The sequence below is a fragment of the Epinephelus lanceolatus genome, chromosome 8, assembly GCF_041903045.1.
Source record: "Epinephelus lanceolatus isolate andai-2023 chromosome 8, ASM4190304v1, whole genome shotgun sequence".
Classification (NCBI taxonomy): Eukaryota; Metazoa; Chordata; class Actinopteri; order Perciformes; family Serranidae; genus Epinephelus; species Epinephelus lanceolatus.
The window spans coordinates 867,347-890,566 of NC_135741.1; the positions used below are offsets into that span (position 1 = coordinate 867,347).

A 23,220-nucleotide genomic window follows, 5' to 3' on the forward strand; every position below is an offset into this window, starting at 1 on the left:
AATATATCAACATAAACACAAACCATAATTCTCCTACATGATGTTGAACATCTTTAACTCGCTGTTTGATTCTTTAATAAACTGATCAGTTTAGATTTATTTGGTTTGATTGGCCTCTTCTGATTGGCTGCTCCCCCTCCCGGCCGGGTGCGGAGTGGTACGGTCCAGATGGGGGGCTGGCAGTGGCGGAGCAGGGGCAGACCGAGCCGAGCCAAGCCGAGGCAGGCTGTGTGTGAATGGGGGAGACGCGCCGCGCCGCTCCGCTCTCAGCCCTCTGTCCTCTGGATTATTGTGTCACTCCGTAACGCGGGACATTTTTACCTGTCGGGACTCCTCCTGCTGCCTCCACCTGACCTCCGCCCACTCAGGCTGCATGTGAGGAGGAGAAGAAGAAGAAGGAGAAGACGAAGAAGAAGAAGAAGAAGTAAGGCAGCAGCGGCGACAGCAGCGCGTGGGACTGTGGATTTAAATAACTGATTGGACTTTCTGCGCGTTTCCGTCCAGGTAAGTCCGGAGCTGAGTGGGGCTGAGTGGGCTCTGTGGGTGGAGGGGCTGGGGCTGGGGCTGGGGCTGCTCCAGGTCCGGGTGGCAGATCTGGGGGTAGCGGTGGTGGAGGCGGTGGAGGGGGGGTGTATGTGTGTGTGGATGTTTGGGGGGAAAACGCCTCGCCTCCCCGCCGCATCACCGCTCATCTGCTGCTTCTGCACCGTGTTTTCTTAGGCGTGGAATTTTCCTCTTTTTCCACCGCTCTCCCCACGCAGGGAGTGGGGGTGAGGCAGCGGGACCGGGTGGGGGTTTATACCCCAGGTAGGGCTGCTTTCCCCCCGGACTATTCTGGAGGCAGGCTCGGCCTCCGTCCGTGCAGCGAGCAGCGCGGCTCGCCGTGTTCGTCCATTTTCCACCGTAAAAATCGGTGCGTAAAAACGAGGCGTTTGGAGGCTGTGGATGTTTTTCTGTGTGTGGTGGAGGGGAGAGCTGTGGGGGAGGTGGGGGGGGAGGAGGAGGAGAGGAGGGGGTCTGGGAGGTAGCTAGGCTCCAGACGCCGATCCATTAAAGAAGAACAAAGGGGGAGGCAGCAGGAAAACCTCAAATATCGGAGCCGATACGCGGAAAAAAGCGTGAAAACGTCGCGCGGCGCTGCGCTGCTGCCCGCAGGAACCCGCAACACATTCACATGGATGTTTTTCTGAATCCGCCTTCATCCGTCCGTCCATGTGCCGGAGAGGAGCCTCCATCCTCCGCTCACACAGCCGATACTGATCGATCCGTGTTTGTGCTCCGAGTCCAACTGTTCGACAGGTTATTGATTAACTTCAAAGACACGACCATGTTCATTGATGTGATCGATGTAAATCACACACTCGCAGTCAGCTGCAGGTGATCAATCACACAGCTGATCAGTTAAAGATCCTGATTTATGACCTGATGGATCCTGAAGTATCATTTCAGTCACACAGATCAGCTGATGATCGATCACAGGTGGCAGCAGATACATGTGGAACTGCACCAGATGATCAATAAACATTAATCAGATTTTAATGACCAAAACAGTATAAATAATAAATCTTCATCTGATCAGTTCTGTGATAACAGATCAATAAGCCTCTCAGTCTGCAGGTGATCAGTCATGTGATCAATAACTGAGGGGTTGTATGATCATGAAGGAGAAACAGGGCTCACCTACACGTGTCCTCACCAACAGATGTTAAACTGATCAATAACCTGATCGATCAGATTCAGGAGGAGAGAAAATGGAGATTTATTCATTAATGTGAGCAGAGAGCTGCTGAGAGAGTCTGAGTCCAGCTTATCAATAATCAGATTGATCAGTGATGATTAGGAGTTAATGAAGGAGCAGAGTGCAGCAGGTGTCACATCACAGCTAACGTGATCAATCCATGATCAGAAAATAAATCTGAAACTATTCTGATAATTGATTAATCATTTCTGATGTCGGCTCCTCTGTTATCAATATTTTCTGCTCTTCTTTCGATCATGTGACAGGAAACTGATCAGTTATAGGTTTTGGAGAAAACAAGATGTCAGTTAAAAACACCAGCAGGAGTTTAAAGACACGTAATTCCATTAATGAGGAAAAACAATCAGCAGAATAATCAATAATCGATAAGATTCAGATGAAATTTAAATAAATTAAAACAGGAAACGACTTCAAGGAGATTAAAACTGTGTTTTTTTCACAGCAGCGTCCTGATCAAACTGCTCCAAGATAAGACGTAACTGTTCCAGAGTATTCAGCAGACTGAGAATCAATTATAAAAGATCAATAATCACATTGATAAAATAATAAATAAATAAACCATATGAAGGAAAAACAGTCGAATAAACGACAGAACAATAAATCTTGAATAACTGAACATGTTTCTGTCACATGAACCTTCAGCAGCTGATCAATAATCACATCAATCAGTAGCCTGATCAGTTTCATTAAAAGAGGAGAGCAGAGGAGGCGGAGTCTCCAGTCACATGACCACGCTGTGTTAAACCCTCAGAGATGAGGATGAGGATGGTGTGATGAAGAGCTGCAGTCTGACGCCTGGCGTGTGTGACTGAAGCAGGCCGGAGGTGTTGGATGATGTCAGAGCGGAGACGCCGTGTTGACGCCACGTCAGAGCGTTCAGAAGAATCACACTGGCGTCACATAACGAGGGGCGGGAATCAGCAGAGCGTCCACGATATGATGTTAACGTGATTTTAAACATGTTGTGATATGTTGAGTATTCAGATAAAAAATACTGTGATTTATTTTCCAGCTGAAAATTTTGTCCCCAAAAAGAAAACTTTGTCTGTTTCATCTGAGCTCAGCAGCAAAGTGTAACTTCACACCACAGTGCACACCTGTATTTATATGCATTCATATTTATACCTGTGCACAGCAGCCTGTGTAACGTGTGTCATCACTCACACTTGTTTTTATTTACTGATGTCAAATATCAGTCGACTACCTGCTATTACTCTTAAAATATTTAACAGAATGATTCAAGAATTCTTTTTTAACTTTTTAAAATGACATCAAAGCTGCAGTAACACATCTGTTAACCTGGGAGATAATGTAAACGTTTTGTTCAGGCCCAGTTGATATTGCAGTAATAATTCAGCAGCACTCCTGGACTGGCATCACGACACACAGTTTGAGAGCCACAGATCAGGTGGACTGATAAAGCGACTGATAACATTACTGAATTTTTGTATTTGTCGTATTAATAATTTGTATATTAAAAAGAAATCAACACTTTGCACTGTGTGACGACACGACACCGCCACACAATGATACTCTGCTGTATTGATTTTATTCCCCACCCCCAACGAGAACTCTGATGTGACGTGAACGCAGCAGTTTATTGTCTGTTTGTGTTGTCTGTTTGCAGAAACACAACTGTGTGTATCAAAAGCAGCAGTCATACTTTCAGGAACAGTGTGTCAGATTTTGGGGGATTTAGAGGCATCCAGCAGCGAGGGCTGCAGATTTCAACGTGACCTGTAGGGTTGGAAAAAGATGCTGCATTCAGGGACGGCTCATAGAAGGGTAAATCTGATAAGTGAAAGAGCAGCGTGTTGGATTTAGTGTCGTCTGTCAGTGAGGATTACAGATTACAGATTACAGATTACAACCATCTGAAACTTCTCCTGGTCAGAATTCCTTCAGTGTTGATTGTTGAGGAGCTGAATCATCCTCAGAGGTCTGTTCCTCTCAGAAACACACACACCAGCTGATTCACACCAGTTTGGCAAAAATGTCATATCATGATTTTTTCCAGCATCACTTGAATCACGATACACGATATTGGTTTTAAGACTGTTTATCAACGCACTGAACAAAACAACCAAACTCATTTCTCTGTTTTAAAAAATCAGCTCCAAGGCAGCAAAGAGCTCAGCGGGTAGAGCTGCCATCCCACGTATAAAGGCATTATTCTTGCTGCAGCGCCCGCGGGTTTGATTCCAGCCCACAGCCCCCTGCTGCACACACACACACACACACACACACACACACCTGATCTGTCTTCTCCAATAAAGACATAAAAGCCCAAAAAATAATCACAAAGCTTCAGTCCTACAAGTCAACAAGACCTAAAAGAATAAAGAAAAACAGAGCGTTAGGGCCAAAGAGCCTTTTCAAATAGATTTAAATCAAGTGTGTGATTCTAAAAGTTTAAACTCTCCACAGGGATTGTGACATAGTTTAGACCTGTATTTAAATACACTGAGATTTTTTGCAGAACTCCCAAAATGAACGCTGGATTCAAAGGTAAACAAAACCCTCGCTACACAACATTGAAACATCTGATGTCAGGGAGGAACTGTAACCAGGGTGACCAGATGAGAATGGGTGTAATTTGAACACATGAATGTCTCGATCTAGAGTCAGTGTTTGGTTTGTCCGTTCTGGGCTACTGTAGAAACATGGCGGTGCAACATGGTGATCTGTGTAGACGAGGACCTGCTCCCTGAGTAGATATGAACAGCTCATTCTGAGGGAACCAGAACACAACCATTCTGATCTTCAGCTGATTAAAGGAAACACACTGATTATATCATATTGTGTTAAAACCCTTGGGACCGCAGCTGTAGCAGTGTGTGTGTTTGTTTGGGTCAGTCCGGCTCTCAGTAGCTGAGTTTACATGAAGTTTGTTGGTCGTCTAATAAACAGAGCTGGAGCAGAAACAGTGGCTGTAAACACGTCGAGCAGAGGACGTTTTATTGTGTTTGAAACATCTGCAACAAACTGTTTATGTTTGTTTGTTTCTGCTTGTCATCGCTCTCTGTTTCACATCTGAACTTTTCATCCAACAGATGAAACGTGCTTCATGCAGGACCAACTCTGATCACTGCGATGACTTTTCATCAGGTCAACATGTTAATGTGTCCAATACATACCTGATGACATCACCATCAGCGTTGCTCCTGTTAAACAGCAGCGTGTTAGCGGCGTGACTGTGAGCGTGTGAAGGGTTCAGAGCCCGCACAACAGGAAATCAATAATAAAGTAAAGAGGTCAGAGGTCAGCGCTCTGTGACCGGCTCATATTACTGCTCTCACATAGAAACCTCCGGACTCTGGTCTGGTGTGGCGCTCACATTGTTCATGTTCCTGAATGAAGATGATGAAATGAGGACAAACTAACACACGTGATGTGTCAGTGTGCAGCTCTGCAGCTTTAATGTTAGACTCACAAGTCAGTCTTTAGACGCTTTGCTTAACTAAAGACTGATGACTTTCTCCCTGATTTTGTGTTTAGATGGGCGGATACAATTTCAGAGTTTAAAAACTCCCTACGTTGCAGAACCAATAGTAAATCTGCAGGGCGGTCCTTCGGTGGCTGCTGAACTCTTGTGCTCGTAAACATAGTCCCACTAGAAACACGTGTAGCGGTACAAAATGGCTCAGCCGTGCTCGTAGAAAACGCCGTCAAAGTTAGTGGATGTTTGTTGCATTTGCGGCGACACATTCTCGCCAACTAAAAGAAACAAACATAATCTTTTACAAGGCCATGACTCATCCGTCCGGCCAGACTATAACGTTAGAGGGAATCGCCTTGTTGTTTACAAATACTTCCGGGTAGAAAACCAGCAGAGCTTTTAGCTATATATATATATATATATATATATATATATATAGCCTATATATCACATTTTTCACATCACTGTATCACCGTTTGGACTAATCCGATGTTTGTAAAGTCTATAAACACAATGATTGAACAAACATTACTATTTCTGTGTGCACGTTTAGCTGGGCTAACCGTTAGCTGTTAGCCCTGTTAGTCGTTAGCGGTGTCTGTAATAGGTAATAACTCATTAAACGGTCCGTGAAAAAAATATCTTTTCCAGCGGATATCTTAGTTACAACATGATTGAGCTAGCAAAGCAGTCCTGTGTTGCTATGTGTGGTATTTATTCAGTTTTGGGAAATCACGATGTCTAGAAAGCATCAGTGGCTGCAGGTGACAGGGACAGCTAACACTAGCAGCAAAGCTAACATCAGGACGTCATCTGTTAAAAGCCTCCCGTTGTCGGATACGACATGAAACTACTCCAGTTAGCTCAATCATGTTGTAACTAAGACATCTGCTGGAAAAATATTTTCTTCACGGATGAGCACACGTTTGATAAAAGGAGTTAAATCTCTCAGCATCCATTTTCAAGCTCTCTGTGTGTTTGTTTCCTTGCGGACGAGAAAAGGAGGAGCGCACATTTCCGAGAAGGCGTGTCCTTTTCAAAAATGCAAGAGATGTTGCTTTGTTGCCGGCCGTTTTCTCCGGTGTGTTAAACACACTTTAGAAAGGAGTGTCCCCAGACTATCAGAAGGTGGAGATCTCTGACTGTCTGGTGGCGGACTACTTTAATGTAGACCTCCATGGAGCTCCTCCTGAAGAGTCTCTGCACACGTCACAGGTTCAAACACATCAGACACACCACTACAGAGGGATTTATATCTGTGTTAATCAACACCGTACCAGTGGTGTAGGCTCTGTGTAGACGCACAGACCTCCTGTCTGTCTCTGTGAGCTGAAACCATTTCCCTCAGTGGAAACAAAGCTTTGATTTACTTTAATTTCACAGATAAGAAACAATAAACTGTGAAGACAATAAAGCCTCCACACACTGTGTGTGATTTATCCTGGCTGAAATATGAGCAGAGGAAATCTCTGCTGGCTGCTAGGCTAATTTATACAATGTCAAATGCCATAGGCTTGTGCTAATAACGTTAGCATGTTGTATTTGTTTGGAAGACTTGTTTAGTATAAGACAATTGTGATGGAGCCGAATTGTGTAATGTTACCTTTGTCAAATGTTGCTGTTGTCCCTGGTTTATATGAGGAGAGAAAAACTCTGCTAGCTGCGAGGCTAATCTTTACAATGTAAAATGCCATAGGCTTGTGCTAATAAGGTTAGCATGTTGTATTTGTTTGGAAAACGTGTTTAGTGTCAGACAGTTGTTTTGTCAGTGAACCTTGTGAGTTGTGATGGAGCCGAATTTTGTAACGTTACCTTTGTCAAATGTTGCTGTTGTCCCTGACTTCATATGAGGAGAGAAAAACTCTGCTAGCTGCGAGGCTAATGTTTACAATGTAAAATGCCATAGGCTTGTGTTAATAACGTTAGCATGTTGTATTTGTGGGGCAAGTCTTTGTTATAATGAAGCTGATTTGTGTTTGAAATTGTCTCTATTTTTGGGGTCAGGTTCTTGCTGCCCGGCACTAGGTGTGTACTATATCATCTTGTTCACGATAATACCGGTGTATTTTTTAATATCACATTACCCGCGATATTGCGGCTTGTTGACATATTGACATCACACTGTTGCCCACTCTGCGGTTGCTCCAAAAAGAGGAGGAGCTTCAGTAGCGTGAACAGCCTTTTTGGACTCTTTGCAAGGTGCTGCGATCGACCCTCTGTGCAGAGGGAACTCATTCAGAGGCTCCTCTGGCAGCAGCACAGTGATTTTTGTCATAAACGTCTGGTGATGTAAACATATGAGAACACTCCATAGCAGCGTGATGATCAGAGATGATTTATATATTTGTTTAAATGTGTAATTAGTGGTAGATTTGATTTAGTTGAACTACTAATATTGTGACAGCATCTAACTCTGACTCTGAGTTACTGTTGTTGTTCACAAACTAAAGAAATGAAACATCATTTTTGTTTTTACTGAAGATTTGAAGCAAACTGTAAAAATACATCACTGACTTTGTTACAATTCTATCTTCTTAAATTAATAATAATAATAATAATCTTTTTAACTAATTTGTCGTATCGTCAAAATGTTATCACAAAAATACCCTGAAATATCCTGAGATCATTTTCGAGCCCTACCCAGCACATATTCAGTCAGTACGTATTGATTAATAGATGAGTCGTTGCAGACGTCAGAGGACTGGACACTATATTTCCTGTAACTTCTGCCTCATTATAAATCTGTCTAACTTCTAATTAATCTCATTTTTACAGCTCACTGCAGGCTCGTGTGCAAACACATGGATTTATACTTTTTTATTTTGATGTTTGACTTTTGTCTCTGCTGTGTTGTTTGTACCGTGTGCTGCGTTGGTGTTCTGCTGCTTTGACATGCAAATTCCCCCCCAGGATAAATAAAGACTCTACTTATTTATCTGTGCAGGATGTGATGGAGTAATGAGACTGGAGATGTATGAAGGAGATATTTAAAGTCAGATTCTGTTTTGGTGGCCGACACACAGACATGAGGACGGGTGTTATATGATGTCGGACTCCAGCGGCTGCGTTTTGGGCTAATTAAAGACTTTCTGTTACTGTGATGTGTCGACCAGAGAGAAACACGTTACTGTGGATGTTTCTGACGGCGTACGGCGGGATCCTGGAATCAGGATGAGATGAAACGGGCACATTTCGGCTTTGTTTGGCAGTTTCTGTGACAGACTTCAGTTCAGATATTTGGCGTCTCAAACAAGTGAATTCTTTGTGCAGTAAGGCGGCGTACACACACACACACACACACACACACACACACGTTGGGACTTTAAACATGATGAATAAACACCGTAGAAACACTGATGCTGTCTCACATGGAGGCAAACTAGTTGTCATTTTAGTGGACGAGAGCAGGACACACATTCCACAATCCTGGGATGGTGAAGGAAAGATCCGCCCTGCTCTCCCTGTGATTGGCTCGTGGTCATTGACTACGTTTACATGCACACCATATCCGATGAAGGTCAATATTCTGGTTAAGGTAATATTCCAAATAAGGTGTTTATATGCGCTGCAGCAACTGGAATATTCCGTTTACATGTTAATTGACATATTCCCATGTTTCAGCGTATTCCAGAAAAGACCGCAGGCTACTGGCCCACCAGAAACTCTCTTATTTAATTCAACCTGCAGGGGGCAGTGATACACCTATAGGCGTCTGGTCCGATTAAGGCGTATACATGTCACAATATTGTGGTTAAAACAGGCATATGGCAGGGGTCTAATTCTGAATATTCTCCAACCGGAATATGACCATAATCGGGTTATGCATGTGTTTACATGACTCGTGTGCCACTGGAATATTGAGGATATTCCGAATAATACAGAATATGGTGTGCATGTAAACGTGGTCATTGCGTTTGTTGGTCAGTTGGTTCAGTTAGGGTCAGAATGTCAGGGTTGGCCAATCTGAGGCAGAGTAAGGTCGAGGGGGACGAACCATTCCTGCGCTATCATGGGAAACACAAATTTGAAAGCAGGATGGTAAAATTAGGAGCAGCCGGCAGAGAAGGATGGACAGCACTGACGTTCAGAGTTAAAGTATTTTAACTTTCTGTTCTCTGACGGAATTTACAACCACATTAGAGTGTCGGCAGTACGAGATTTTCACTGTACGATAACTGTCTCAGAAAATATTGCAGTGTCATAGTGTTACAGAATTCTTATTGTCATCAGTCAGAATGAGTCTTAAAGGAATGAAACGACAGGTTTTTGTTGGTTGAACAAATATTTTATTTCCATAACTCAGAGCTGAACATGATGACATGATATTGTTAGTGAGATATGAGACTATATATCTGCCATAAATGGTGTTTTATTTCCCTCATTCTAAAGGCTGCATTACATGAAGTGATGTCCGTTAATCAACTCACCAGACTGTTCTGTTTGTTTTAACGCTCACCTTAAACCACTCAGTCATTATGTCCACATGATTGATTATTGATCAGATATCTCATTGTGTTCATACTTTCTGATAATATTTAGTCAGAAATGTTGTTATGTTCATTTTGTCTCTCAGTCAGATCATTAATGAAATGCTTTGTAGGAGATTTAAACATATTGCGATACATATTGTGTGTGTCAAGATACAGCCTCAAATATTGTGATATAATTTTCAGGACGTATCGCCCAGCCCTGCTGGAACTGAAACCAGTTAAGTCTCCTCCAAGAAAACAACTGAAATAAAGGAGAGAATCTCATCCAGTTGCTTTTATTCTGTTTTTTTAAATATCAGCAAATGAACACAGGACGATGACCATCAGCTTTTATGTCACGGGGCAGCAGTAGATCAGTCCATAGGGACTTGGTTTGGAAACCGGAGGGTCGCTGGTTCACGTCCCCATCTGGACCAAATATGGAACATGGACTGATAGCTGGAGAGGTGCCAGTTCACCTTGAGCAAGGCACCAAACCCCCCAATGACTCGGAGCGCCTGTCCAAGGCATTTAATGCCTGTGTGGAATTGAATTGAATTTACTTAATATATTTTATTCCAGTCTTTGGAAACAATATGACATCATCATCACAACATGTCAACATGCATGTTTTGTGTTCAGACGCTGTGTTACGTCCGTCTGATTTCACATGAACGCAGCAGAAGACACACAAAGTTTTGCACTTTGAACATAACTCAGAATCAAACAGGTCGTGTGATGAAAGCTGCAGCACACACAGTGAAGATTAGAATAATAAAGTGCTCAGAGGCAGCTGATAAAGTTTCAGACTGCAGATGGGACGAGTGAACACTTGAACCTGCTGCAGCTCAGTGTTAGAGCGCTGCCTCCTGAGAGACGACGTCAGGCTCCTCAAAGGGAGGACGGGTTGGATCTGATGTGAAGGACCTGGCTCGGGACGAAGAGAGGGATCAGACACTCCTGCAGGTCTCAGAGAAACTGTGCAGCCGACACGATGAATGGAAACATCCATGAAACGGATCAGTATCTGCACTCAGGGCCGCATGTGTGGGGGGGCCGAGGGGGCCGCACTGTTTCACTATCACATCATGACATTAAATTTAAACTGTTAGAAATCTGACTTCCTGGGGCGTCGGTGGCTTAGTGGTAGAGCAGGCGCCCCATGTACAAGGCTGTTGCCGCAGTGGCCTGGGTTCGAATCCAGCCTGTGGCCCTTTGCTGCATGTCTCTCCCCCCTTCTCTCTCTCCCCCCTTCACACTTACCTGTCCTGTCCATTAATGGCAAAATGCCCAAAAAAAATCTTTAAAAAAAAAATAAAAAGAAATCTGACTTCCTGTCCGCAGGGAAAGCTTTGATGATTATGATATTTAAGAAGCAGCTGTGTTTGTTGTTTAAGTGGTTTATTATTATTGTTAGAAAGCTTTGCTCCTCACGGTGCCATTAAAGCCGAACATGTCAAGATCAACCACTACAGCTCAATAAACACTTCTGTCAGACAAACAACAACAAATTAACAGTTATAACTCACCTGTGAAGTGTCATTTTAATCCACAGACCCATATTACCCAGACTGAATCACAGTTTCCACTTCCTGTTTCGTCATGCACCCTCTGAGGTCCAGCGGTCTCATTTATAGACACTGCGTACGCACACTAGTATAGCTGTGATCTATAAAAACAGGCTTGATGGGAGAAACTTTGACCCATGATCACCAACATTTTGGAGACAGGAAGTTGGCGACGCAGATGGTGAGATGGAGCCTGATTGTAGAAACTGTTGAACATCTTTTGTCCCTGCGTACATTTTCAGTATTGATCCTGTGTGTGTATAAACTGAGACCCCAGATGAGCTAAATTCAGTCACATATTTAGTCCAAACATATTTTTATATCCACAGATATCCACCAACTGCTGCTGCATCCTCTCAGACCTTCAGATTTCTTCACATATTATCCATCATTTCTCTTCCTGGATTTCAAAATGGAGGCGAGCTCCTGGCCTTTTGATTGACACCTAACTTGAGCCAATAGGAGCTTCCAGTGCCGTTGTTACAGCCTGGATAGCCAACCAGAGCCTGAGCTGAAGGAACATGCGTCACTGACACTTCCTGTAGTTTCAAGCTGGTTAAAGAGCCAGCGACTGGCCCATTTCACCTGAGGATTATGGGAGTTGTAGTCAGAGACACTGTGAAGCTGCACAGCAGCTGAAGACACATCTCTGCCTGTGTCGATCAGTTTTTCACTCAGAATCATTCAGTTCATTGTTTTAACCTCTTTTTTTGACGAAGACAAAACCTCAGAAAAACCTGTGTTGATTCTCTGTTTCCTGCTTTGAGTTTGAGGCTTCATGATATGGTCCCATTGTGTTTTCCAGCTGACGCCTCCCAGTTCTCCTAGTTCTCCCAGTTCTTCATCTGCAGCAGCTTTGTTAGAGAAAAGATTCAGACACAGATCAAAGAAAACGTATTTATCTCAGTGTGTTGAGACTTGTCTGACTCAGTGACAGAAGCTCTGACAGTGACTGTTACCTTTTAAATGAGGCCGTGCACGTACATGTAGTGAACAGTTCTCAGGTGACTGTGTGTCAGAGCTCAGAGTTGCAGGTCAGTTTTACAGGACTTCATTTAATCAACATGCTGACCGACTGTTTCCAGAATATTACTGTAAAATTCTCTGAAATATTAAACAGATAAAAAGTGTATTTCTGCAGCTGAGTGTGTGTTTGACCTGTGAAACTCAGCTTTAATGGATTTGAGTTGATTTTATTGGTGAAGTTGATGAAACTGGAGCTTCAACATGTTTCCACTCTGAGCGACACTTTTCCTGCACGTTCACCATACATCACTTTTTCCATACGTCTCTGTGTGTGCGTGTGCGTGTGCGTGTGTGTGCGTGTGTGTGTGTGTGTGTGCGTGTGTGTGTGTGTGTGTGTGTGTGATGGGATTTCCTCCTCCTCTCATCTCGTCTCAGAGCGTCCCAGTTATCCTGCTGCTGGAAATCCATCACTGTTGCTTATTATGGGATATTGATCATACGTGTGTGTGTTTGACCTTGTGTGTGTGTGTGTGTGTGTGTGTGTGTGCCACATTCAGATGAAATGAGGTCAACTTGTTACCTGTGTGTGTGTTTCAGACATTAGGCAGACGTGTGTGTTTCTGTAATTTAATCTAAAGCACTTTGTCTTTCTGTAGCACACACACGTCAATGTTTATTAGTTTACAATTAAACTCAAAAATAAACACACACACACACACACACACACACACGCTGAGTCAGTGATGGAGTCAGCGCTGAGGAAATACTGAGTCAGCAGAAACAGACACAGACTCTGATATGATATTTTCAGCCTGCAGCATCAAACCTCCGACTCTCTGTGGAGACATTTAACAGTCAGACCAGCTGTCTGTGTGTCCTCCTGTCTGTCTGTTCTTCTGTCTGTGTGTGTGTGTGTGTGTGTGTGTGTAGAACAGCATCAGTGTGTTCAGGTCTGACTGAGTTATGACTTTAGGAAAAGAGGGAGCAGGACTCAGTGTGTCCACACACTAAATCTTAAAACTCTGTCGGTGGTTTTTTAGAGTCTTTGAGGAAATCTGATCTTTAAGAAGCGATGTTAATCTTCTCAGTGAGAGTTGGAGGCATCCGTCCCTGAGACGTCTCTGTGAGCCATCATTGTGGTCGTCAGTATCACAAACCCAGGGCTTGAAATGAACTTGTTTACATGGCAGCACTGCTGCTCGTCACTGTTTGAAGTGAGGAGCAGCAGCACAAGTTTGGGAGCACCCACCGTAATGTAAGAAGCAGCATGTTGTTGAATTAATGTCTGAGTAATGGAGCCTGTCTTCTTCTTAGTTAGACATTTGTCACCTGATTTCTTGTGTTTTGCACTTTCTCCGTGTTTAGTGAAGCTCTCATGCTTGACGTGTGCCGACCCAGTAGTAAACAGACTTTGCCCACAGGCCCTGCAGTGTTCACAGCACATAGCTCCATCCTCGTACCTCAGCTATTCCAACTCTTTTAGCCACTCTCTCCAAAAAGCACACACCTTGACCTTCTTTGATGTTGCCGGTGCTGTTGCTTCGCCATCATTGTCATGGCTGCCATCATCATCATCATCATCATCATCATCATCTAAGGTTTCTCTTTCATCCACAGTGGTGTTTTTTCTCTTCATCTTCTCTTCTCTCTCCGGCATGAATTAGCTTCGGCTTCTAGTTAGTTCTGAGGGACAGAAGTGACGCGGTCGCGGAGTGATTTGAGGCTAATAACCAATCAAAAATCAGCATTAAAGGTCAAGCTCACGTTTGATTGGTCACTGTCAGCTGACGAGGTAGAGAGAAGCCTGGGAACTTCATCAATGTAGCTTACTAAGTTGAGGGGGAAAGTAGTCGCACCAGAAGAATTATTTACACTCGCACCAGTGCTCCCAGTATTTGATGACGTCAGAATGAGAATGTGTCGCCTCTGCTGAAAGACGTTGGACTCTTACGAGAGACAGACTTTAAATTGTGGTTGGAATGAAAATTGGTCAACGATATTCTGAATGTCTAATCGTGTAAAGTTACACTCTGTGTGGTCGTTAACATTATGATGTTTGGCAGATGTTGGATTTTGTTCTCGCTGTGCGACATGATGATATATGTATATATCGTGTGACAAGAGAAAAATGTCTATCATTTATATCGTTGTGACGCAAATGACACTTTTTACAGCAATATTTTTCGTCATTTGGAGTCTGTCCATCTTTTGCGCTGATCTCATTGATAAATAACTCTTCTTGGAGTTTCTTTACAACACAACTTTAAGGTCGTGACGCACCAGTGTCAACGTTTGGCTGTCAGCGAGTGTCTGTCGCCTTAGTCTGTGCTGTGTGTCCCGCACCATTGGCCTCCATCAGCTTCTTTTCAGCCAGGAGACGGTGGAGTCCGTCAATGAATGACCTCCCTATGACAGTTAGCTGAGCTCAGGTGAGGAGAAGAGAAACAGGAAGTGAGCTGAGTAAAGGAGGAGCTAAAGTCCAGAGGGAGTGAGACCAAACCAACTTGTTCCATCAGGTCAGATTATTTTTCTCTTCAGCAGAAACGTTTCCTGATGGTTTGTGTTATTGTTCACTGGCACACGGTAAATATGCTCTGATTGTGTTGTTCATGTGCTAACTGGCTAACTAGCATCAAGACGCTCTTCCTGGTGATGAATACAGACGACCGCCGTCTGCTGCTGTGGAGAATCATTTCCTCTCAGCAGGAGCAGAACGGACGAGCTGATTGGTCGTCGGCTGGAGTCTTCGTGGTGTGTTCAGGTGCAACTTTTTTGGTCGAGACACTGCAATGTGAGGCGACACAGCAGGGAGCTTTGGGCGCTGCTAGTTTTCTGAAGTAGGTTGGTGTGTCTGGGCCTTAACACCAACCGAATATCAACATGTTGTCATCAGATGGCGTCCTCACATTGAATTTGGGTCACCTGACATCACAAACTATATCCAACCAAATATCAACATGAAAAGTCATTGCTGGGTCGGCTCTCGTTAATATTTAAATAACGTATGAATGATATTTATTTCTGTTTGTGTCGTCACATGAGTGAGACCATGAGACCAGAAGAAAAAATGTGTTCACATTGACTCCTTCATGTTGAGACGATTTCATTCTCACACACACACACACACACACACACACACACACACACACACACACTCAGGATGAGACGAGGAGCAGGCAGGAAACAATCAGCTGACACCCTTCACTTCCTCCCTCGATGCCTCCTGACCTGCAGCAGCTGGACCTGACTGTGTTTAATTCTTAAAGAGGTCGGGGTCAAACACATACATGTGCTTGTGTGTACTTGTGTGTACTAGGTGTTCAGACATTTTTGTGTCTGTCCTTGAGACACTGGTGTATAACTACACACACATGTACAGCAGTAACACAGTAAATAAGAAACATTAATTTGTCCTTTAACTGACGATAATGAGGAAAACTTTCACTGTCGTACTGAATCAGTTCCATCTGTTGCTTCATAGGGACTGTTCTTAATTTATGGGGGGGGGGGGGGGTGCACAAAGGAGGAGGCATGTCAAGTAACTTTTAAGCTTTTATGTTTTCTTTGTTCGATTTATCATACTGCAGTTTTATAAGAAAACATTCGGCCCACTTGACATGCTGCTGTGTTGTGCTACGGCCTACTGAAGTGCTGGAATTTGTTATTTACGTGACAACGCCTGAACACAACACAGGCTCCGCTCCATTAGTGCCATGCTGTTCTATAGGAAAGGTGACCTTACATGACTTCTGTTGTGATCTGGAGCTTTATAGAAAATTAAATTAAAATGAACTTGACTCTGTGGGACTGACTCACTGTTGGAGCCAGCCTCTAGTGGACAGTAGAGGAACTGCAGCCCCAGATGTTGCCGCTCGGCTGGAGCTGATAAATTCCCGATCTACTGCAGAGTCATTTGACCCAGGACTGAATGCTGATTGGAACCTTTCCCACTAAAGACTAAATCCAGATGTTTGCAGGTGTTGATGGGACTGACTCGCTCTCGGAGCCTCAGGTGGACGTTAGAGGAACTGGTTAACTGATACTCTCTGAGTCTTTGAGGCTTTTACATGAATGAATCAGACTGTGATGATACAGAAAGTCCGTAGTGTTCCTGAAGGCATCGCCACGCTGTCGTCGACTTATATGGAGTTAAATGTTAAAATCTGAAGACACTGCTGAGAGAAGTGTGTGTGTGTGTTTTAATCCTCCGAGTCCAGGGTCAAATACATGTATGTACGAGTGTGTTCACATCCCGTGTGTGTATAATTGCATGTCAGCGTGTGTGTGTGTGTGTGTGTGGCATCATGCTGCAGCTGTTGAGCTATAGAAATGCTTTATGAACCAACAGGGACTCAGTGTGTGTGTGTGTGTGTGTGTGTGTGTGTGCAGGGTGGAGTCCAACATGACTTCTCTTTTTAGCCATTAAAGGACCATTACACAGTTTCTTTCCTCCACATGTTCCTCTTCATTAACCATAGATCAGTTTTAGTTTGCACGGCTGCGACTGGTTTCCAGAACAAACTGTCAGATTTGGGATGAACGTATAAACACCCCGATGACAGATGTGAACGTCTGCTGTGTGTTTCTGCTCAGCGCTCCACAGGAATGTAAAGTACATGTGATTTGTAGTAAGTGAGTGAAAACATGTAGCAGCAGCGGAGACGCTCAGGCTGAGCTCAGAGTTTCATCAGTTTCTCTTCTTATTGTCAGTTTGGACACAAACTCTTTCGGCTCTCAGCGTCTCTGTTTGCTTTGTTTAAACCATTAAAGATGAAGTGAAGTGTGTCTCAGTCTGAGCTCTAACTGCTGTCAGATCTGCTCCTCACAAATATTTAGCTGTGATAATCATAACAAGTGCAGATAAGCTGAGCAGGGACAGAGCGAACAGACTCTGAGGACGAATCAGTGAGAGAGGGATTTTATTTTAGGTCACATATCAGAAGTTTCCAGAGGACATGATGAACACACAGAGGTACAAACCTCACACAGAGGTACACATGCAGAGAAGTCAAACATTATCCATGCACCAATACTGATTGATAATCGTTGCCCTCTGAATGGAACTGAGTCAAATTGTGAGGTGTCCAGAGATTCCCAGCCGCTCCCACACAGCGTTCGCTGCGTCTGTTTGGAGCGTTGGTTGTGCATGACATCAGAAATGAACGTGATGCAGCATGAACATGAACAGCAGAGGCACTTTTGGCAGAATGAGAGAAACATACTCGCTGCTGTCACGATGTGCTCGCTGAATACCATCCACAACAACCTGTTTTCATTGCCAGGTCGTTAAATATCGACCCTCTGTCGGGCCCCTCAGTGTCTCCTGGCGTCACACAGGACGCCTTTTAACGGCTTTTTGCAACGCAGAGCTGAAACATGTAACACGTGGTTCATGTTGTCAGATGGTGACGTTCAGTTTAGGTCTCATTTACACTGCAAGCGAACGGTCGCTGTTTACTCTTGTTTTCATTTCGGCGAGCATGTTAACAGGTCAGAGCATTCACACCACATCCGTTCTATGTGCTGCTCGTGTTGCGCTGCTTTCACGAGCAAGCTCGAAAATAGAAGAGACGCCGATGTTTTTGAGTCACGAGCGAATGGTCACGGTATTCCACAAAAAACACGGGTTTTCGTGTGTTGTGACCTCTCTCGGCCACCGTAGACATCTCCCCCATGACCAAGTGAGACCTGACAGACACATGTTTCATGTACTTACCCATTTGTAGTGCTGAATATTAATTCTCCAAGTGTTGGAATAATCACTGGTGCGAACGTGTCCACCCTGGGCTTTGGGTCCAAACTCATTTCTTCTTTGGGGTTTATTGGAGATTTGCAAACACGGTGCAGTACCGCCACCAACTGTTCAGATGTGGTTTGTATTTTCACGGGACTGCAGCGGCCACTGCGCGACACGTCTGTTTGGTTTTGGTGTGAATACACGTGTGCTGCCGCTACGCTTGTGGACTGCTTCGAGAGCGCTACGCGAACGCATCGCTTGCGGTGTAAATGAGGCGTTAGGCAACAAAACTACTCTGTTTCAGACTCAGTCAGTTGCTGTCAGCAGCCACAGGTGGGTTTGTATTTGTGTCAGTTTAAAGTGTGTCAGTGTGTCTCTTGGAGACGCTAAAGGGTTCCTCTGCCTTTGAGCTCACATGCTGAGATTTGAAAAAGAAATGCTGGTATTTGACGACCTTGGGATGAGACCGGGCCGAGTATGATGGTGTCGTTGTTTTTTCTGCTGTGATCTCAGAATGAACGACCTCCTTGAGTGTCGTCATGGTTTCTGACACTTTGGGCCTGTTTGTGTAGCTCCACTCAGTAATCTATTCATGTTTACATCATGCACATCCAGAGGTTTAGTGCGGTCTGAGTTCTCTGGTGAAATCCTCCAGTAACGTGTCATACACAGACGAGTACGTGAACAGTTTTCTTCTTGACGCAGCTGATTGTCGACACAAACTCGTGGTTGATAAGCAGGTGAAGCTCTGACCTCACAGGATGATGACATGTATTTCGTACATGTTTCGGCGTCTGTCGGCTTCACTGCTGGTTGTTTCTTTATAAAAACATCAGTGTGACATGAGAACAGGATCATGTGACTCTCCTGAGGTTCAGTTCAGTGTGTGAGATGATTTATTTCTGAGGTGGCTGCTCTGTGAGGATGTGAAGGATCATCCTGTGGAGAATTACTGTGATAATATCAGATTTATATTCATATTTCCTTAATCTGCAGACTCTCTTATTGAGGTCACCTGAAGAATCAAACCTCTGCTCCTCGATCTCTGACGCTCTGTCTGTCTGATGAAGGAGGAGGTCAGAGGTCACAGAGCTCTGATGATGATGATGAATCATGGCGGTGTTTCAGCTGACAGTCTCAGAGTGTTTCCACCTCAGACGACCGACTAAAAGCATTCTTCTTCTTCTTCTTCTTGTGTGTGCGGAGGAGACTCTTAAACACACTGTGTTTACTGTGGAGGCTGCGTTAGTTGCTACGTTACACAATGTTAAACGAGGACATTTTGAAATGAGACGAAGCTGCGAGGCCTCATGTCTCTGATCCAACACTTAAACTCTCCTCTCTTTTGTTTCGTCCAGTCAGAGGAAATATCAGAAACTCTCTGAGAGGAATTTTACTAGTTTTCTTTTGACAAATGGATCGTCAGCCACAAATCTCCAAAGTCCTGAGATCATAAACCGAAGTCAGTCAGAGGAGCAGACGTCATCAGGTCAGACGCTGATCCACACTGAAACACCAACGCTGTCTCATCTCTGTGCTCGTCTACGGTGGAGCTGGTTTATAACGAGGAGTGTAACTCACTAGTTTCATCAGGACACAATATTATATCGACACAGTATTTACTGATGTCACACAGTCTGCCACGATGTGATTTTGATACGACTCATCTCAGGGTCCTGCAATCGACATGAGACGATATTATCTGATCGTTTAACTCAGTCTGTTCCAGAAGAAGCTGCTGCAGCTTTAGTTTCTACTTTGGGCCGTAAAAGGTAAAAACAACACATAAATAATAAGAGCAGTAAAGTTGACTTTAAACTGACTCCACTAACACACAGGAAACAGCACATGGCATCAGTTAACCTTCAGGGCTTTCTGTCAGAGACACCTTTCTGTCAGAAATCTTTTAATTTGAACTCAAACCATCACCTGTTTCATAAAACTTCAGGACTATTTGTCCTAAAGACAAACTGCTTTCAGACGCGTCTCACAAATATTTAAACTTAACTTATTATTGAACCTTTGTGCAAAGTGATGTTTTTTCTCTCAGAGGCAACGAGCAACTCAGAGAAATGTCCCACAAATTGCAAAAAAGTTATTATAGATTTAGAAAATTATTTTTAAAACACTAGGGGAAAAAATTGTTAGGCCGTGTTTTTATGATTATTATTATTATTATTATTAATGATAATTATTATTATAATAATACATTTTATTTATTGTAGTTTTTAGGCACTTATTCCAGGTTGTTTCCTTGTTTGTTTGTTTATGTTTCTTTTTTTAATTACTAATTTTCTTTCTTTTCTTTCACTTTTACTAATTTCTTGCTAATTTTTTGGGTCATTTCTTCTTTTGTTGCTCTTTGCTATCTGCCTGTTAAAAAAAAAAAAATCAAGCCAGTTTGCTGTCAGGTTTCAAAGGGTTAATAATTGTCAAGGTTCACAGACAAAGCAACTATTTTTTGTTCGTCACTTATTATCAGTTTAAACATGTTTACGTTGCATAAATTAGCCTAGCAGCTAGCAGAGTTTTCTTCCTGTAGTTATAGTACTTCATTCAGCCTGTGTGAACAGCAGCTGATGTTGCTGCAAGACGTTAGCGGAGGCGGGTGCATCATGCTTCGTCAGTAATGACCTCATATCAGCATTGTTTACATACACCATGTGTCAACAACTGTCTGTCGACCTGCATTTTCTCCAAAATCCTAAATATTTCCACACTGTTAATTTCCAGGAGTTAACAATGTTCAAATGTGCTGTTTGCCGTCGGCCTGCTGCTGTTGGATGGTGACGCAGACTTTCAAAATAAAGGCGTGTCCTAAAGATAATGATATGGATCGATGTTTTCACTTTCATCACTGAATCGATTTATCGATCCAGATCGATGGGTTGCCCGTATTAGTAACTAGTCTCACGTAGCCAGTCGTGTCTCCACAGCTCGGTGTCAGCGCCAGAGAAAGGTCTGGAATCACTGATTATCTTTCTGCTGTAGGGAAATAACGCTCAGGCTTGGTCGCGTCTGCTCAGCACACTTTGACTGTGCGTACATGATGCAGCAGTTTTCTGTCAGAGGTCATCGTAAACAAACGTGATTGCGTTAATTTTGTTGGGTTTTCAGACCGCTGACCGAACAGAGGAAGAGCACGGGAACTTGTCACAAACAATTTTATGCCTCCACGCCGGTGATAGCCGTCGACAGACAGAAGGCATATTGTTTTCAGGTTGTGCGTCTGTCCCATTGTTGTGAACGTGATATTTCAAGAATGCCTCGAAGGAATTTCATCTAATTTGGCACAAATGTCCCCCTGGACTCAGTGATAAACAGAGTAGATTTTGGAGTTCACAGGTTGAAGGTTATTGTGACCTCATCTGTCTCAGTCTTGTGAGCACGGTACTTCAAGAGCACCTTCAGAGCATTCCTTCAGATTTGGCACAAACGTCCACTATGAGTCGAGGATGAATTGATTATAATTCGGGGGTCAAAGGTTAATTCTAGATTAATGTTTTCTGACATTTTATAGACCAAATAATAATTAATTTATCTGTCTTGATTAATCAGCAAATCATTTTCTGCTGTTTAACTGCAGCCTCAGAGCTGAGGTCAGAGGTCAGAGGTGGAGACAGAGGAGCTGATAGAAGAACCACAGATGTTCTCCTGTGACAGAGGCACCACTCTGTATTTTTCCATCAGAACAGACCAGTGTGTTTGAATCTCACTCTGAGCTGATCTCAGCGGTCAGAACTTCACCGTGAAGTCAAACGTGGCCTCTCTGCCGCTCTGTTAATGACTCCAGCAGCAGCTCAGTGTGTCCCGCCCTGCTCTGGACCGACTTCACAGGTTTTTAAATAGCAGCTGTTAATGTTCGCAGTTTAAGGCGTCAGGTAAATGTTTTTTATCAGGCTAATGAAGCCGGCAGTCAGACGCTCGGCTCCACGCTTTAAAACAAAAAAGGTTTTCAGTTTTGTGTTCGCTCAGAGCAGCTGAAGGACGGATCTGATCTGGACGTCTGAGCCGCGTTTGTCTCAACTGGAAGATAAAATCCTGTAATGCGTGAAGTTTAAAGGACCATACCGGTGTTTTTGCACGTTTCGGCTCATTTGTCTCACAGCATGTAGATTTGACATCAATAAAGAGAATTATTCAAAGAAAACCAGGAGTTTTTCACATCAACACTGAATCACACAGGACACATAAAAACCTCTGCTGTTACTGCCACGGCTCCAAAAACACCCTCAGGCATGTTGGTGTGTAGCTCCTCCCCCTGCCAGTGATGTCACAGCGGCCATTCTACCTGGAGGTGATGACTTGTGGAATAAAAGTGTGTTTTAATCTCAGGGTGGACACCCTGTTTAAGAGGTTATAAAATGTGTGACTGTTCCTTTAACGGTCCGTCTCTCACTGAGTGTGTGTGTGTGTCATGTCTCTGTGCTGATGATGAACAGAGCGTCTCTGTTTTTAGTCTCTCGCCAAATTACCAATTAACCCTCTCCTCCTAAATTCAATTCATTAGAGTCAGAGCTCTCGACCCAGTGAGAGCCAATCACAGCGGCCCGCTCAGAGACACTGGAGTGATTCTATAGGGACGAAGAAATGAACCTTTACTGACCTGAAACCTGGAGAAGAGGAAGAATCAGACAGTATCTGAGACTGTGAGGTTACCTGGTTGTAGTCGACCCACAGGTCATCAGTCATCAATAGATTACTCGTTAGTTTGATTCCTTTTCTTCTTCTTCTTCTTCTTTACCTTTGTCTTCTCACCTCTAACTAGATAGATAGACGATAGAAGATATTTTTGCCACACACCTCCTCCTCCAGTCATAATTCCTCCCAAACAACTGATGTGTGAAATAATGTATAACAGCCTGCAGGTGGCTGCTCTGACTTTTCTTATTGGTAACTCTAATATTCTGAGTTATTAAGTTTTAAAGACACAGACATATATACTGTAACCTCCTGAGACCCGTCCTCCTCATACGAGGACATCCCCTTATGGGACGGCTGCACCTTGTACTTTATTCTGCTGAACTTGGACCTGTCGTCCTTCTTTGTGGACACTTTCTGCGCCATCTAGTGGCAGCAAAGGCACAATACACTGAGCCTTTTAAAAACAAGATGGCGACGATCTCTGCCAAGTCAGTCTGCAGCTTATCACATCAAAAGTGGACAAGGTCCAAAACTTGATCAGACTTTATGGTTGAAACTTGTTTATTTATGATTAACAAAGTTTGTAGTTTCATACGGCAACACATTTGACCAATTTTAAAAAGCTAAAGTGGAATTGG

At 43.6% G+C, this 23,220-nt stretch overlaps 1 protein-coding gene across 1 annotated transcript in view; it reads left to right on the top strand.

Moving 5' to 3' along the window:
* The first annotated feature begins 202 nt into the window (after positions 1-202).
* Positions 203-23,220, top strand: part of plxna3 (plexin A3) — a 167,343-nt gene continuing 144,325 nt past the window's right edge. Inside the window, exon 1 of the mRNA XM_033629559.2 lies at positions 203-504. The gene's annotated coding sequence lies outside the window, so the exon portion shown is untranslated. The remainder of the gene's footprint in view (positions 505-23,220) is intronic.